Source organism: Eumetopias jubatus, unplaced genomic scaffold (genome assembly GCF_037043125.1).
Source record: "Eumetopias jubatus isolate StellerSeaLion01/CBP00866 unplaced genomic scaffold, mEumJub1_p1.0 scaffold_4, whole genome shotgun sequence".
Classification (NCBI taxonomy): Eukaryota; Metazoa; Chordata; class Mammalia; order Carnivora; family Otariidae; genus Eumetopias; species Eumetopias jubatus.
Window position 1 is genome coordinate 35,735,024 of NW_028274810.1, and position 10,295 is coordinate 35,745,318.

Below are 10,295 nucleotides of genomic sequence, written 5' to 3' on the forward strand. Positions count from 1 at the left end.
AAGAAAGAAAGAAAGAAAGAGAAAAGAAAAGAAAGAAAGAGAAAGAAGGAAAGAAAGAAAGAAAAAGAAAAGGAAAGGAAAGGAGAAAGAAAAAAGAGAATTAGGCTTGAGCACAGAGATCTAGAAACTTAAAACATTTGCTGTTTGGAGGTGACCTTCTAGCCATACCATGCCTGCTCTGAGATCACCATGGTGTTCCTGGGACCCAGTCATCCATTAATTAACTCAATAGTGGGATCCCAATAGTTGTCTAATATGTTTCTTTTTCCATAATTTGATCAGAGTTGTTTCTGTTACATATAACTGTTAGTGTGATAATGGTGGTACAAGAGAACATTATCAGAATACAGTTCTGACATCTTTTAATACTTTGGACCAAAGCCATTAAATGAATCCAAGAATAAACACCAGTTACAATTTGACCTTAGGAGTTCAATTACGATTGACTTTCCTGACATGGAAATGTGTAACATTCACATGTGGATCTTCGTAGGGATCAATAGTTCAAAATATCACTGTTTTGATGGTCATCTGTATCAAAAAGAAACCAAAACCACACCTTCAACTTTGTCTTTCATTGTAGCCATAGTAAAAAGGACTAAAAATGATGATCAGCCTTACTACTGGCCAAAGACAAATTAAAATAAGTACTGTGTTCTTGTCAATCAGTTCTGCCAAAATTTTAAAAACTGGCACTCTCCATTGTTGATGAGAATGTGAACAAAGGGTACTCTTTCATAGTTGGTAGAAGTGCAAATTGGTCAATCTTCCTGGAAGGCAATTTGGCAGTGTCTATCAAAATTTAACACATGCATACCCTTGATCCAGCAGTTCTCCTTAGAAAGAAAACAGCAAAAAGATAACAAGTATAAGAATGTTCATTGTGACATTAACTTGTACTATCAAAATATTAGAAACAATGTAAATGTTCCTTAATAGACTGAATATAGTATGGTATAGTTTTCCTGATTCATGATTCATTCAGGAACCATTATAAAAAATGTGGTTGATATGTATGTAATAGAAGTAGAATCCACAATATTTTAATGAGTGCAAAAAACAAATGACAGAATAATGTGAATAAAAAATTCTTTAAAAAAACACAAAACTATACATAAACTTTATGAGTATATGTATACATATGTAAATATGTCTGAATGTGCATAGACAAGATCCAGAAGTATCCATACTGAACAGATATTGCTGGTTACTCTTGATGAATGGGGAGAAGCAATGGAATGGGAGGTAAAGAAGGGGAAGTTTGATTTTTTATTTTCCTTTTTTGATATTACTTGAATTTTTATTACCTTTGTGTTACCTTTATAATTTAAAAAAGTTGAATAACTTTGGTAATTTAAAAAAGAACAAAAAATGAATAAAAACTATTAAAATGTAAAGAAATAATCAGAAACCAGGCCAAGTAAACTTTCCAGAGGTTTTGACCCACTTGTCTAGACAAAAGCGTGGTCAATCCTAGTAGTTGAAAGCTGAGGGACCAGCTATACCCAGGACACAGCCAAGTTTCTGTAAGAGAACCACCCAGGCAGGCCAGAGGAGCTCCTCCTGGAAGCTTTACCCTGGGCTGGGTGGAAATCACCCCCTACAGGAATTAGAATTGCGCATTTGATTGTTTTTATTGGCTCTGCCCTTCTTACTTTGAATACCTCCTTCTTTTGTTCATGAATGTTTAATTTGTCATCTTGTTTATGGCTGAAGCAAGATTCCTGTCTATCTAATGAACTTAATGATTCTGACGTGAGTGTCTAACAGACAGTAATTAGAACCTCTTTGGCTCACTGGGATGGCATACTACCACCAGGTGCCTGCTTTTCATGCTGCCTTGTTTGGACAGAAAGTTTATTTATTTGTATTCTACTTTATTCCAAAACACATTGTAGGTCAAAAACGCTGTTTTTGTTTTTGTTTTTAAATCAGAAAATGGTGAATGAGAGAAAAATAAGAATATAAAAACAAGATTAAGGCAACAATGAAGTTGCCACACAGGCTACATGCTTACCTAAAGTTTTATGTACTTCATTTGGTTCTGAGTTTCCTAGTGGCCGAGGTAAAGTGGACATGATCAGGTACAGAATTAAAGTGATAGTCTTGGTTTTCCTGAGCAATAAAAAAAGACAAATTTCTAAGTAAGAATGGATATACACATATACATATGTGGGGGGGCAGTGCTGAGAAGGAAAGCATTCTACTATAGTCTCATGGACTTGAGAGTGAATCCTGACTAGTGTCAGTCAACTGATGGGCCTTTTCCAAGGCTGCAGTAGTTTCCTTCTTTCAAATGAACCCTGAGTCACTTTGACCCCTTGAATTTCTGCCCCTCCTCTCCAGAGGAATGCTCATCCCTTCTCTCAAAACCATAAGCCTGGGGAAGAATGCTACTTTGTTCAAGTTATTCTTGATTATTTTGGAACTTCCTAAACCTCCTGTCATGTGGTTCCAAGTTTAACCATAGCCACTTTGGACATGGTTTTGTTTCCACAGTGATGTGTGTCAGCAACCACAGAGTGAGCTTCTTGTATTTTTATATCAATATGATACCCTTTGTTTATTTGTTCCTCAGAGGTTTCACTTTCGCTTGTGTAATGGGCTATGGCACTTTACAGTCATTACCTCATGCTGGGATCTCCTTTTTCTTTGTACCTCCTGATGCGTCATATTCTTGACTCTACTCCCTTGGATCTCTTAGATACAATGCTCTGAGCTGGTGGGTGGGAGTGGGTGGGAGCCAGATTATCTGATGACTTCTCCACCCTTGCTTACACCAGAGCCGCTTAGGATTGTCACCACACCGTTTCTGTACTCAGTCTTTTGGCATCTTTCAGACTGCACACTGGCTTAAAACTACAGCCACTACCAAAAGCAATGAGTTTAGATGGGGCTGGAAGACTCCAGGCTCCCCTCTGGGTTGGACACTGGGCAGGCAGAGTCTTCTGAACTCTGGAGCTACATTGACTATTCCCACAGGGTCTGCAGCTGGAAGTGGTCAGTCTCCTATGTGTACCCCTGTCCAAGCCTACACTATTAAGAAGATCTTGAAGGAAACCTACATCTTAATATATGACCGTTCCTTCACTTGGGGCTCATTTTCCTGAGCTCCTCCATATTCTTATATACAGCTGTTTACTTAGATGTCTGATAAGCTTCTCAAGCTTAACATGCCCAAAACAGAACTCCTGCTTCATGTTCCCACCTCACCCCCACCCAAGTGTTAGAGAAGAGTAGAACTCTTCTCCATCTTGGAAAATGGCACTACCCTTCACCTAAATGCTCAATCAAAAAATAGGAATTATGCATGATTCCTCCTTTTCTTTCCTTCACCTTTTACATCAAAAAATAGCTAAATCCAAACAATTTTCTCCATATGCACAGCAATCATCCTGGTCTGAGTTTCTGTCATCTCATGCCTGGACAACTGAAATCACCAATGAGGCTCCTTGCTTCCATTCTTTTCCCACTACAGTCCATTCCCACACCACACAGTGGCCAAGGTAACAGAGCACACTGCTTCCTACACTTAAAATCTTCCAATGACTTCCTACTGCTCTCAGGAAAAAAAAAAAAAAAAATCCCATTTCTCCTGCCCACCTCTCAGATCACATCTCATATCACTCTCCATGTCACTCATGGAACTCCAGACACACTGGCTTCTTTCTCTTCCTTGAAAATGCCACATTATTTCTCATTCAGTGCCCTTGTACTTGCTATATTCTTTGCTTAGGATGTGTTCTTTCACTTGACTTTTTATCATTGAGGTCTCACTTCTTCAATGAAATCCTCGTCCAGATATATCTACTAAATAACCCTTTTACTTCTTCATATCACTTCTTATAATCAAAAAGGATCTTGAGTATTAGTTTGTTCACTTGTTTATTATTTGCCTTCTTCATCCAGAACACAAGGTCAATAAAGACAAGGATTTTGTCTATTTCATTCACAACTGTATCTCTGGTGAATTTTTTAAATAAATAGGTGTATGAAGTAATGGACAAGCAAATGCTATAGCACATGTGTCAGTTCAACTTAACAAACATTTATTGGGCATCAACTATGTACCAGGCACTTTGCCAGATGCTTTAGATTCAAAGATGCCTTCGGCTCAGGTCATGATCCTGGAGTCCTGGGATCGAGTCCCACATTGGGCTCCCTGCTCGGCGAGGGGCCTGCTTCTCCCTCTAACCCTCCCCACTCTCATGTGCTCTCTCTCTCTCTCTCTCATTCTCACTCTCTCAAATAAATAAATAAATCTTTAAAAAAAATAGATTCAAAGATTAAACAAGCCTACTTCTTTCCCTTAATTCTGGAAATATTTTAGCCCCTTTTCTCTAAATACTGCCTTTCTCACGTTTCTATTTTTTTTCTTCCTGACCTCTTTAATATCTTGTTTCCCATTTCTTTGCCTTCCCCTTTTTTGCTTCAGTAATGGCTTCAGATTTATCTTCCAGTTCTCTAATTCTCTCTTTATCTGTATCTATTGTACTTGCTTCCTGTTTCTAATTTTAATAATTATCCTAACTATTTTCAGAAGTAGTATTTGGCTTTTTTCTTAATTCTGCCTGGTCTTTTTAGATTCTGTTTATTCTTTTTTCATGTTTTTGTTTCCCCTTTCTTTTGCTTTAAACATTTTAAACAATTGATATTTGGTATACAAGAACTGTTATATAATGTCTAATTCTGTTCATTGTGGTTTCTACTGGTTTTCACTCAGGGTAGCTTGTGTGTTTCCTAGCGTGGTTATCATTTTAATTGTGATCTTATGTTCACTGGGACTTTATCTGTTAGACTCCTATGAAGCTTGTGGAATGTCCTTCCACAAAGGAGCTGCTTCTTCCAGGTGCCCTGGTATGCTACCAACCTAGGGCCAATTTAAACTAATTTACAGCTGAAGTTTCCCAGACAATGTAGATAGTATAAATTTCAAATCCTACACTTGTGTGAGGGAAAGATTGTGTTTTAACATCTTATGAGTCCAGGCTGAGACAGACAAAGTTTCTCATTTCTCTTCATTGCAGATAGGTAGGCTTTTTTTCTAGTCTATTCTTTCATTTAGTATGTATCCTTTTGTGAGTCTCACTTTTATGCAGAATTCTCTGTTCCAACTCTCCATCTTTTGAGGGCACTAAGCCTGGTCTCGTGTCTCCCATAATGCCCCTAAAACCAAGCCTCAAAGTCACTGGGATAGACAGGCTTCCCAAAGCAGCAGAGCTCAGTGGCAATTTACCATTTTGAATCCCAGTCCATGTGCATACACACGTGTGTGATGAGGATTTCCCTAATTTGCATGAGAGTTTGACTATGCATTTAAAAGTATATTTGTTATATTTTATCTAGGATATCCAGATGTTCTGTCTTAGAGCTAGAAACACAATACTCTGCCTTCTATGAACATGTGATATAGTTTTGGAAGACAGAAACATCCATTTATCCAACCATCAACATTTTTATTGGTTTTTCTGTATTAGACACTAATAACCAGGTACACTTAAAAATATGCTTAGAGACATGCCCACAGTGATGTTAGGATGTAAGGGTAAACAATTCTAATGGGGGATCTGGGAAGGTTTTGCAGATAAAAAGGTGTTGGAGCTGGATAATAATAATAATACCTACCTTTGGTCTCATGCTTACTCTGGACCAAGCACTGTGGCAAGTACTTAACATGTATGGTCACAATATCCTTACAAGAAAGCATAAGATAGGTACTATTCTTAGCATCTCAATTTTACAGCTGAAGCATAGAGAATTTGAGTAATGTTCCCCATCATATAGAAAGCAATTGGCAGTGCCTGGATATGAATTCAAGCAGTTTGAGTCCTGATCCAGGGCTTTTAGCTACTATGCTGTATTGTGCTTGAACAGACAGGGATTGGGGGAGGGCCTTCCATCCTGGAAGAAAATAATGCCTATATCCTAGACGACTGTGAGGATTATTTGAGATACTGTAAGGAAACCAACATGACAAGCACTCCATAAATGCCTACTTTGTTTTCTGTTTCCCTTTGTACCATCAGCTTGTCATAAATTCCTTTAGGGATGGAGCCATACTATATCCATGAAGACAGCTTCGACAGCTTCACTCCCACAGAGCCTGGTATTGACTAGTGGTTAATCCCTTGGCTGATTTGTCGATGAAACTAAATGTTACTTTGATAGTAGCTTTAGTACTTAGAATTGTATTGCAGTGCAGTTCTCAAAGCACTTTTACATCTATCAGCTCAGTTTATCAGCACATCAGTTCTCGGAGGTAGGGCACATATTTGGCTTTAGTGACAAATGAAAGTTTTACTGAGGTGGGAATAGCATAGTCTTGGGAGAAGGCTGTGTGAACTCTGTGTAACTGGATGAAAAAGACCAAAAAAGACTGACTATGGCACTCTAGATAGCCTTAGGAAGGAAGTGGTGGCAGGAGGCCAGGCTTCGATTCCTGAATGGTCTCTCTAGCTCCAATCTTGCCATCAGCCATCTGTGAGAACCATCTCTTTGAGTCTTGGCTGCCTCCTGATTCAGTCACTGCTAAATTCTTGAAGTGGGCTTCCCTTCACATGATGCCTATCACACTTTGTGGTCAGTGTTCCTCTTTAGACTGAGCTCTGTGAGAGCAGAGACTCCTTATTTACTGGTTGTAACTCCAGCATCTAGAACAGATGTGACATAGGTGATCAAATATCTAGTAAACAAATGATGAATGAATTATTTGGATAAAAAGGAAAGGAGAGAGGAGAAACAAGTTCAGCGTCATAGATTCAGATCTCAGGAATGGGGAGAGGAAGCAAGCAGGAACCATGAGAAGGTTGAGCCAGAAAGATGGTCCTGCCAGAATGCAGCACTCGATGAGCTAAGTGTGGTCATGTCTGATTACAAAGCACTTTTAAGAGTCAGGGGGCTTCCCTGGTGACTTTAATCACAGCCTGTCCTTTCCATTTGTTTGGCCCCACCTTATTTTAAAGGTAGCACACACATAAAAGGTAGCACTGGCTTTGCCCAAAGGGCCACAAATTCCAGAGAGGTGAGAAAGCTGGATTAGAGGCATGTGTATCAGTGAGATTTTACACCGGTGAGGGATTGCAGAGCACTTTGTGAACATGGCCCAAATCAGCTTTCATCTGCGAAATAAGCCTCCATTCCTCTGGGATCCCCCTTTCTCTCCCTCTTCAAAGTCCTAGGTCAAAGTTCAACCTCTTGTACTGGCTTGAACATCTACGTGCATTTCTGGGTTCGCGTCTGGGGGCAGCTTGCCCTTCCTCTTCACCGTGGTACTTCCCTTTCCTTCTCCCTTGCTCAGGGTCTACTTTAGCAGACTTCCACCGACCTAAGAAGCCACAGGCCGCCAGGAAACAGCCCTTCCTTTTGTCTGGAGCATTACGATACAGGGTTAGATTTGGCCCAAGGAACAGCATAATTAGATCAGCAGATCAACCCGAAAGTTATAGAAACAAGATGTGCTTACCCACCATTACAAAGGGATGCTGTGGTTCTTTCCACTTGGTTGAATGACCTACATTAAAACTTTCAGATCTTGGGTGCAGGTAGAGTCTTTGGGATCAACAAGATGGGGATCTAAACGCACATCCCGGGAGAGAACCAGCTACCAGCTGTAGCTCATCTCACGTCTGAAGCGTCTCCTCACCCAACTAGGAAAATGACCTAATTGTGTACAGACAACAGCAATTGTACAGGGAAAATAATACAGTAATGCAAATATTCAAACCAAATTGGAAAAGCAAAGCAAGAAGGAGCCAGAAAACATTAGATCATTCAGATTGCAACCTGGCCAACTTCAGCATCTGGGCGTGCATCCTCTGTCCAGCTTTTGTTCACATACCATCCCTAATGCTTCTTTGCATTTATAGAATCATGGCTCGGTATTTGCACAAAACCCTTTGTGTGACTGCATTCTAAGGAACAAGGTTCTCACAGTGTCCCTTCAGAAGGGTCAGAGAATTCTCCAGTGGAATGCTTTAATAGGCCTCCGGTTCAGAAAGGGCCTTTCTCTCACTGGAGGGAGGGGTAGGGGAGTGATGTACCTTTGGCCAGCATATATGTTTTAATTATGTGACCAGGGCAGGCCTTGCTCATTTTCCTTCCTCACTGGGTCATTTCCACCTTAGTTCTGAAAACAAAAAACAATTGATTAAAAAAAGAGCCTTCCTGACTGAAACCCTGGATCTCCTCTTTGGATTTGGCCAAGAAGCAGGGATGTCTCCGTCCCCCCGCCCCCACCCCATATCTTAAAGCTGGTTCAAATTCGCCTGAGTCTGAGGAATAATGTGGTCTCCCTGTGCACTCTTATTTGTGTGTCTCCGATGAGCGGTCCCCATCCCCTTCTATGGGGAAGTCACAGGCTCTGGAATCTGCAGCCCTGGGCAGAACCCGGCTCTGCCACCGCAGGATCTTGGACAGGACAGATACCTCTGAAAGCTTTGGATCTCTCATGGGTTAAAGCAGAAGAATCATACTGCCTCCTGGGTTTGTGAGGATGAAATCTTCTGAAGAGCTTCTCAGAGCGCCTGGCACCTCCGAAGTATTCCAGAAGTGGCAGGCTTTCTTGTTATCACCACTTGGCTGTCCCTCAACCTCCTACCTGCCACCTCAGTAGATCATCGGGTACCTCAGCACAAGCCCAGTGAGGAAGCAGCCAAGGAACATCTTCTTCAGGTTTTAGCACCTGGTCATAAGAAGGTTCTCGGGTTCGCGAATGTGCAGCCCGGAGAATGGCATTTACCTGGTGAATTCCTTCCCCCTTCAGCTAGTGAGTGCTGGACCTTCCTATAGGAACAGGAGCCGGTCACCGCACAACCCCAACTGACTAGTTGCTTGAGATGTCTTCATCTCTGAGGCATCTGCATTTGTCAGGACAGAGGAAGCGCTTAAAAAGCCTGGGCTCCGGGGAGGAGAGAGAAGCAGAGGGGAAAGCAGGGACCGCAGACAGACAAACCCGCCTTTACCTGCATCACGGCAGCCGATGCCTCCAAACCCAGCCGGTCCCCTGGAGGCGCAACCGGGGAGTCACCGCACAGGTCGCACGGGGCTACAGATAGGTTCCCCCGCACCCTAGCCGCCAGGGGCCACGCGAAGTAGAGTAAAAGGAAAAAAAAAGTCCTGGATTCAAGTCCCTCCACTCTTCCTTTCCAGCCGTGTCACCTTGGGTCAGTGGCTGTCTTCCCGGAGGGTGGAGGCCTTCGTTGGTACAAAATGTGGCTAATCCCGCCGCGGGAGGCTGGTGCGGAGGATGAAACGGGCCGCGGCGGGCACTGCGCCTGGGCGTGCGGAGGGAGCGCGCGGGGATGGCAGGGACGGGCGGACCGCGCGGCAGCGGGCGGGCGGGGAGGGGCCAGCAGCACCCCCCCTTCCCCACAGCCACGCGCCGTCCTGCGGGGTGGGTCGCGCCCGGCCTCCCGCGGGAACCCGACCCGGCGTGGTGGCCAGCGCCGCTCTGGGTTCCACGAGGCCAGGCGCGCGGCCCCGGGGTCCCCGCGTGCTCTAGCGCCAGCGGCGGGAGCTCCTGGGAGGGGACTGGCGCTCGCGCGGAGGGCAGTAGCCGTTGTCCCGCAGGAGGCCCGCGCCGCCCCGATGGCTCATCGGTCACCGGATGGGGGCCCTGCTTAGTCACAAGTGTTGCAACCCAGGTTCTGTTCTAAAACTATTAAAAAGGAAAGAGAAAACATTTAAAGAAAAGAACCAAGTGTATGTTTGTATTTGTTACCATGGGATTCGGTTCAACTGTATACAGATGTCGTTTTTGTTTTTTGGGGGTTTTTTGGTTTTTTGGGTTTTCTTTCTTTCTTTCTTTTAAACCTTTCAAGCTGTGTACTGCAGTGGACAAAGATTACACCATGTTTGTGTTGCAGTGTTGCTATGGAAGTGCATATGGTTTTATTTGGTGGAAATTTGCAGAGAAATTGAAGGAAGTCAGACGCATGCATGAAAAACAAACGCGAAGTTTCAGAAAACAGGCTTCCGAACAAACACTGGAATTAAGGGGGTCTCTCGACAATAACTTAAAATCTGGAATACTGGTGCATGAGTGCAGCTCCACCTGCCTGGGTCCTAACCGAGGAGGCAGGGGAGTTAGGGTCAGACAGTGGAGTTTAATCCGATCTGCCACTAACTGGCCAGGTGTCTGGCCAAGTTGCTGGGCCATGGCTGGTCTTTTTTTCCTATCTCTGAAACAGAGAGCAGTTACCCTTACCGTGCATCGCTCTTGTTGAGCGAAAATGAGGTAAGAGGTCATGAGCACCATACATAGTAAGTGCTCATTAAACGGTAGTGGTCATTCTGGA

General features: G+C 43.0%; 1 long non-coding RNA gene across 5 annotated transcripts; it reads right to left on the reverse strand.

Annotated features, from left to right (window-relative positions):
* Window positions 1–345: 345 nt before the first annotated feature.
* Window positions 346–9,561, reverse strand: LOC114208349 (uncharacterized). 5 transcript variants are annotated; one of them, XR_003609015.2, is made up of 6 exons: window positions 8,961–9,561; window positions 8,425–8,680; window positions 8,040–8,125; window positions 7,467–7,659; window positions 2,018–2,115; window positions 346–836 (listed from the first exon to the last, which is right to left on the reverse strand). It is a non-coding gene; the product is annotated as an uncharacterized LOC114208349 (long non-coding RNA). The 5 variants fall into 5 exon arrangements; XR_003609012.2 differs by lacking the exon at window positions 8,425–8,680 and adding an exon at window positions 8,738–8,855 and having other exon boundaries at window positions 8,961–9,556; XR_003609014.2 differs by lacking the exon at window positions 8,425–8,680 and having other exon boundaries at window positions 8,961–9,551.
* Between the last annotated feature and the right edge of the window lie 734 nt (window positions 9,562–10,295).